This window comes from Phragmites australis, chromosome 11 (assembly GCF_958298935.1).
Source record: "Phragmites australis chromosome 11, lpPhrAust1.1, whole genome shotgun sequence".
NCBI lineage: Eukaryota > Viridiplantae > Streptophyta > Magnoliopsida > Poales > Poaceae > Phragmites > Phragmites australis.
The window spans coordinates 22,361,140-22,367,898 of record NC_084931.1 but is presented as its reverse complement, the minus strand read 5'-3'; positions in this window follow the sequence as shown (position 1 = coordinate 22,367,898).

The following is a 6,759-nucleotide window of genomic DNA, read 5'->3' as shown; positions in this document are numbered from 1 at the left end:
TGGGCCTAGGCTGGTGGGAGGGAACGCCCAACCTGAGGGCGGAGGGGTACATATGGCGTAAAAAAAAAATTAAATAGACTTTTTCTTTTTTACTTTTAGTAATATCTTATATTGCGCGAGCCTGATATAAATTGTACCTGGTCTTTCCCTATTCAGCTCTTTAGGGTTAACCAAAGTGCATAAAAACAATTTTGTTAATAATTACAAGCCATCACAAATAATTCAAAAGGCAAGTTAGAAACCGTGTCAAAGAAAAATCAAATCAATCTATTACATGTTTCTAAACAAAAATCAAAGCAATTTGTATACTTTCCTAGGTTTCATAGAGCAAAATGCCTCAATTTACAAAAGCAAATCAGTAAGACACAAAAGAAAAAATTTGTTTAATTTTACAAGCAAATATGTACCAACTCATAAAATAAGTTTGTTTTATTTACAACTAAATTAATCCATACAGATTTAGAGGACAAGTTTGTTTCAATTTACAAATGTAAAATCTATAAAAAATCAAAAATCAAATTTATATCTTTTTACGAGTAAATCCATACCAAATCCAAGATCTAATTTGTTTAAACCAAAAAGAAAATCTGGCATGCTCGTGGCCAAAGACGAGATCATTGCTCCAAAGATACGGCTCCGAAGCCCTTAGCGACGGGGGCGACAACGGTAGGCTGGGAGGGGTACTAGTTGTGAGATTATCGATGAAAATGAAAACCCTATTCAAAAGTGTCCAATGCGTGGAGATCGGCATGGAATAAAGCAAATCATGAGCACATAGTAGATCGTGAAAACTAAATAGCATGAACCACGCGTGTCCAGGAAAAAAAAACATCAGGGGGTATGTATGAACTCACCTTCCTATAGCAGCTAGCACATTAACAGGAGGCCACTCATAGTGTATAGTGCCTGCAGTAGACCCACCTTGCTTAGAACTTCAACGTATGTGTGGTGAACACTTTTTCTTGGAAGCAAATGTGTGCTGATGAACACTCTAATTTGTGTTTAGCAAATGAATATATGTATGCACTATGTGCTGCACATCTGAAATTCCTTTTGAGATAGGTACACCTGCATTGTTGTTTAGGGGCGGAGCTAGGCCTGGCTTAAGACCCGGGCCATGTCTACGCCAAACACCGTGACCGATGACCCATAAGAGCTACAGGAAAACAAGAGGTAGAATACAGACCGTGAACTAGGTCATGGCCCCATATGCCCTAGTGGGAGCTCCGCCCCTGTTGTTGTTCATACATGTTGCGCTTGCTATGATAGCACTTTTATGAGTTAAAACAATCCTAAAGTGCGCTTATCTCTAACACTAAATAAAAAACCGATAGGAACCTTATGATGGCTGGTTTTGCCGAGGTTATGAAACCAGAGAAGTTCAATGGTTTAAACTTTAAAAGATGGCAGATGATAGTGCAAGCTCTCGGCTGTGGGCGTGTTTTGGGTCGTTGGTGAACCTCTCGTGGGGCCTCTTACTGAAAAGCAAGAGCAAGAGTTCACTACGGCTGAGACAATATTTGTCAGATGTATCATTAACTTCAGAATGGTTGACAATCGTTGCGTTGTTGAGCAGGCCTATGAATTCCAACGCAGTGTGAGAGCGCTCATGCACTTCACCTTTGTGTTGTCTGCCTTCCCCTTGGAGGAATTTCTCCATGTCTCTAAAATACAATAAGCAAACTATTTTTGTTCAAATATGGTCGCTACCCTTGATGTTTCCCTTTGATGTCTTGGTCGCCACTCGCCAGTTTCGCTATAGTCATAACGCTTGAGTCAATAAGGAATGTGATGTGAAGGAAGTTACTGATGCTATCAGAGACCGAGGATTCAATATCGATCATGCTGTATAGCTACAAACGGATATAAGTAAGCCTTGTAAACGAAGATCCTTGAATAAAACAATAGCCACGAACGAAGAACTATATCATTCAAACATGCAAGCATTTTCAACTTGCGCACATGTTTGAATTGCAACATCAAAAATTTGTGCGCTGAACATATGGGTTTGTGCGCTGCACACTTATGGATTGAGTGCATGTTATACCCACAATGGTTAGAACTTTCACGTATGTGAGCTGAACACAAATTAACCCACAATGGTTGGAACTTTCACGTATGTGAGTTGAACACTTGAAATTTGTGTCCAGCAAAGAAATACTTCTACATAGTGTGTATTGCGCATAACTGACATTCTAAAAATTGTGTGCGCGCTAGGCCTAATAATGGGGTGGGTCGGAGCTGCGTGCAGCAAGAACTCACCTAATTCGAAACTCAAATAAAAACACCTGACATGAGCTTGAAACGGCTAACGGGTGAAAATCACACTCAGCCCCGAATCTGACGAGGACCCCGCAGGTGGGAGCTGGGTGCTGAGTGGTGGCAGCAATGGGCGGCAGGAGCTACAATAGTGTGGATTGGGGAGGCACCTTGGGTTAGGATTAGGTGGGCTTGACTGGGCTAGGGCGCGGTCAGTGGGATGAGTTAGGGGTGACTTTTCGTGCGCCCACAAGCACTCACGGGTGAATATCTGCCCCCGTCCTTGACCCAAACACAATTTGGGCTCCCAATCCACGAACCCCACGGGGCTAAATTTGCCCCCGCCTCCACCCCCGCTAGGTGTAAAGCCCGTGGGGACCCGACCTGGCCCACCTTGTTGCTAGCCCTAATGTGCGCCTAACGTTAGCATCTATTATCTACGATGTCATTAGCGAAGATTTGAGTGTAGAACATGATCTAGGGACTCATTTGCATTGCTGCTGGGTCATGGATCGAACAAGCTAGAGCATATGGTTCGCATAGGTCACTAGAGCCATATGATACCCCATGATTCTATACTTCTCTAGAGCGTGCTAGTGGTTGTTTATGCGGTGCTGTGAATGCACTGGATGTGCCACGATACTGGCGTTAGCCTAGTCTAGTTGTAGTCGTGTTTGTTGCACTACCAGTAGTCGAGAGCTCGCTTCAGCTCATTAGACTAGAACCCAAACCTTCCTGATTCTCAACTAGGGATGTTAGTTTGGTTTTTTAGGTTTGGTGTATTTAGTATTTTGTTATAATATGGTATTGATACTTCGGTTAATACGGTGTTTTAAAAAAAGGTTCGGGATCGGTAAATACCAATTTATTCTTGTTCAGCGCCGGTAAATACCATCGGTACCAAATTTGACACGAATTGAGAAGCCGTAACGTGCGAACGCTACCCATTTCATAGGCACAACACAATGGAACATGACATCCACATCGGCATGGTACATTTTAATTTTCATCAGCACATCACTATATCAGCCTAAAGTTGGCTAACTGGGCCATACCTACTGATCCAACACGATGCCCACTATTGTAGGCACGACGGTATGGCCCGAAGCTAGGCGGGCTGGGCCGGCACGGCACACTTCAACGGGCTGTGCCAGGGCCAACTCGGCACAATGTGTCAGCCCCGCTGTGCCCCGTGTTGGCGACATCGGCGCCGCCGCCCCGCCTTGCTGTCACCACACCTTGTCGCTCGACACGACCCACCGTGCTGCAACTGTGCTCGGATCGGCCGGCACGACACGGTTTCTTGTGGGCTATGTCGTGGGCTATGCTTTAGCACTCAGGCTGACACGAAATGACCCATTTACTCAACTGAACCTTAATTGGGCCATGACTAGCCATGTCCTTATCGGGCCAGCCCGTCAGGCCTAGTTGGACATGTCTACATCATCCAATGCCTCCAATCACTTGTCCAACGACCAACAGCACATCAGCAGACGCCAGATAACAGTTTAGCAATAGCACAACACATTTCATCAGCCAACGCCTCACTTGTCCAATAGCACATCAGGCATCAGCACATTTCAGATTTCATACCAATAGGCTACAGCATAAATGCACAAAAAAAAGAAAACAGAAGCATAAGCAATTGGTAAGTACACACCAGGTCTGATGTAGAAAATATTTAGAAGGAAATTACATTAGTAAGTACATCTGAAATGCAGAAAAGATTGAGAAGGAAATTACATTGAATGATCCTATTGACTTCGTTGTAAAATCACCTTCTAATTGAGACTTCAATTTCCCAGCAGCCAATACCCAATAGATCTGCAATAGCAAACACACACCAAGTGAGTAGGTGACTAGGGCACCATGGCACTAGCATCATCGAGGCGTAAGCGCAACACTCAGATTATCAGAGTCTCAAATCAAGCGGTTCTCACTCTCAGACACTCAGACGAGTCTACAGTCTAGTACTCAGTACTCACCTTGATGCAAGTTGCCATGTTCCAAATTAACAATCGGCAGGACTGCAGGATGACAACGGTAGGTGGAGGAAGTGGCGCAACATGATGTCTGCTTGCGTGTTGCGCTGGCGGCCGGCGTCTGAGCGTCTCCACGTGAGTCGTGACTACGTATGTGTTCTTTGCTAGTAGCCCTAGCATGCTAGCACCAGGTTGTAACTTTTTTTTTTTGAGAGGAATCAGGATGGCTTTCATTGATATAACATGAACACGGGTTACACAACCTCGATTTGTGACTCACCTTTTGCCAAAACATCTGCATATTGAGGCAAAGAAGGCGATTCGGTCGGACCTCTCGCATCGTCGGAGTTGGAGGGTGGCTCGACCCTGGTGTTTAGGTTAGTATTAGAGTAGTTTAGTGGCTGTTTAGGCTGTAGATTAGTTGCTTTATGCTTGTAGTTCAGTGTAGGGTTTGGTTCCAGGAGGTGTCACCGGTGGTGAAGCCTCGTCGGGGTTGGGTTTCCTGCTGGCTAGTGTCCATGGAAGGCTTTTGTCAAGGTTTGGTGTTTGTGTTGTTTAGGTGCGTTTCTACCGGAGCACTAGTGTTGCAGCTAGTGCTGATAGTGGTTTTGGTTTCCGGATCATCGGCTTGGGTGTCGACGGCCATGGAGGATGCTGTTGGATGCTCGTCGGTGGTGGAGTCCGCACTGAGGTTGAAGCTGGTAGTGTCAGTTCTCTTCTTGTCCGACGAGGTAACGGTTGATGACTGTTGCGCGAAGCCCATGCGTTCAGTGTTCCTAAGGCATGTCTCTAGCAAGCTATTTCCTGTGGTGAAATTTTTTTATGCTTCCTCATCGGTCGACAGAATGGCTCCCAACTTCATCTTTGGTGTGCTTCGTCCACCGCCAGTGAGCCAAGATGGCAAGATGGGCTTTGGGCTTGCTTTAGGCTAGCACTAGGTGCTTTGAGTAGAAGCCTAACATTTGAGGCAGTCAGTCAATGTCACAACTGAAGCATTGAGATACGGCCCAGAGAGGGGGGTGAATATGCACTTTTTCAAATAATAAAATTTCAACACAGCAGAAACAGATATCGAATATTCCGATCCAGATGATCGGATGTTCCGACCTATACTGGAACTTCCGATATTCATGATTGGAACTTTCGGTTTGCCTGGAACAAACAAAGTTAAATCTATGAGCAACAATGAGTTAAACTATGAAATGCAAGATGCAACATGATAAGATGCTATTCAATCTGAAGTAAAACTACCAAGCACAACGTCTAACTTAATATATTTAACGAATTGCTCGAAATCACATAAGAGGAGAGAAATAACCTAAGTGGGAAGATGCCACGAATTTGTTCCCAAAGTGTGGATCCTTGAGGGAATCCTACATCTTCGTCGAGGGGCTTGATCGCACTTGAGCCGAGTCTCTTTTAACCCTTTTCATATTGAGGTTGCACAAAGCACTCCTTGGCTCCAATTGGTATTCCTTCCCTTCTGGAGGTGGAATCCGGCATTCACAAACTTCTCACGGTGCATCACAAGTGAATCGGTGGCTCGTGAGTGACTCCTAGCCGTTAAGGAGACCTCAATCCCCAAGAGTAACAAATGCGCACGAAGAACGCTTGGAGATGAATCCTAATGCTCAAAGATGAAAACAATTTACTTTCATTAGATCTCTCACTCAAATCCCTTCCTCAAGATGTAGCACAAAGCAAGGGAGAGGAGAGGTGAATTTTGGGGCTTTAGAGAGGTTCTTTTCTGTCAATGCATCAGCAAACCCAAAGAGAAGAGAGAGGGGGAGTATTCATAGGGTACCCCCCAAAAACAAGCCGTTATGCACTTTTTTTCCCCACATCAGAACTTCAGAATTTATGGTCAAAACTTCTGATCAATACAAAGTAACAGCATTGACTTGCTCTACTCAAACCAAATCTAGAGATATACCCATATTGGAACTTCCGATCTGACACATCAAAACTTTCGATTTGCGAAAGGTAAAACCAAGTTGAGAACTGAAGGTTTGATAAAATTCCAGACATTCTGACTCACATCGGAACTTCCGACCTAAAGCATCGAAACTTCCGATTCAAATGAAAGCTTCTCGAGCCTTAGAAATTTAAACACATTGGACATTCCGACTCACATTAGAACTTCCGACCTAAAGCATCCGAACTTCTGATTCAAACGAAAACTTCCCGAGCGCTAGAAATTTAAACACGCTGGACATTCCGGCTCACATCGAAACTTCCAATTCAAACAAAAACTTCCCGAGCGCTAGAAAGTTAAACACACCAGACATTCTGATTGAGATCGAAACTTTTGATATAATCCATCAGAACTTCCAATACCAGCAGAACTTTTAAACCCAAGTGTCTGTGTACATGAAATGTGTCTCTCATCTAAGGATTAACTTTGAGCACTAAGTTCATATCAAAGCCTTCAACGCTGCATCTCTCTTAATAGTATGATATTTCTATACTCAATTCAAAGATAAAATGCTATAACAATAGGAGTAACTAAGTGTCGTCT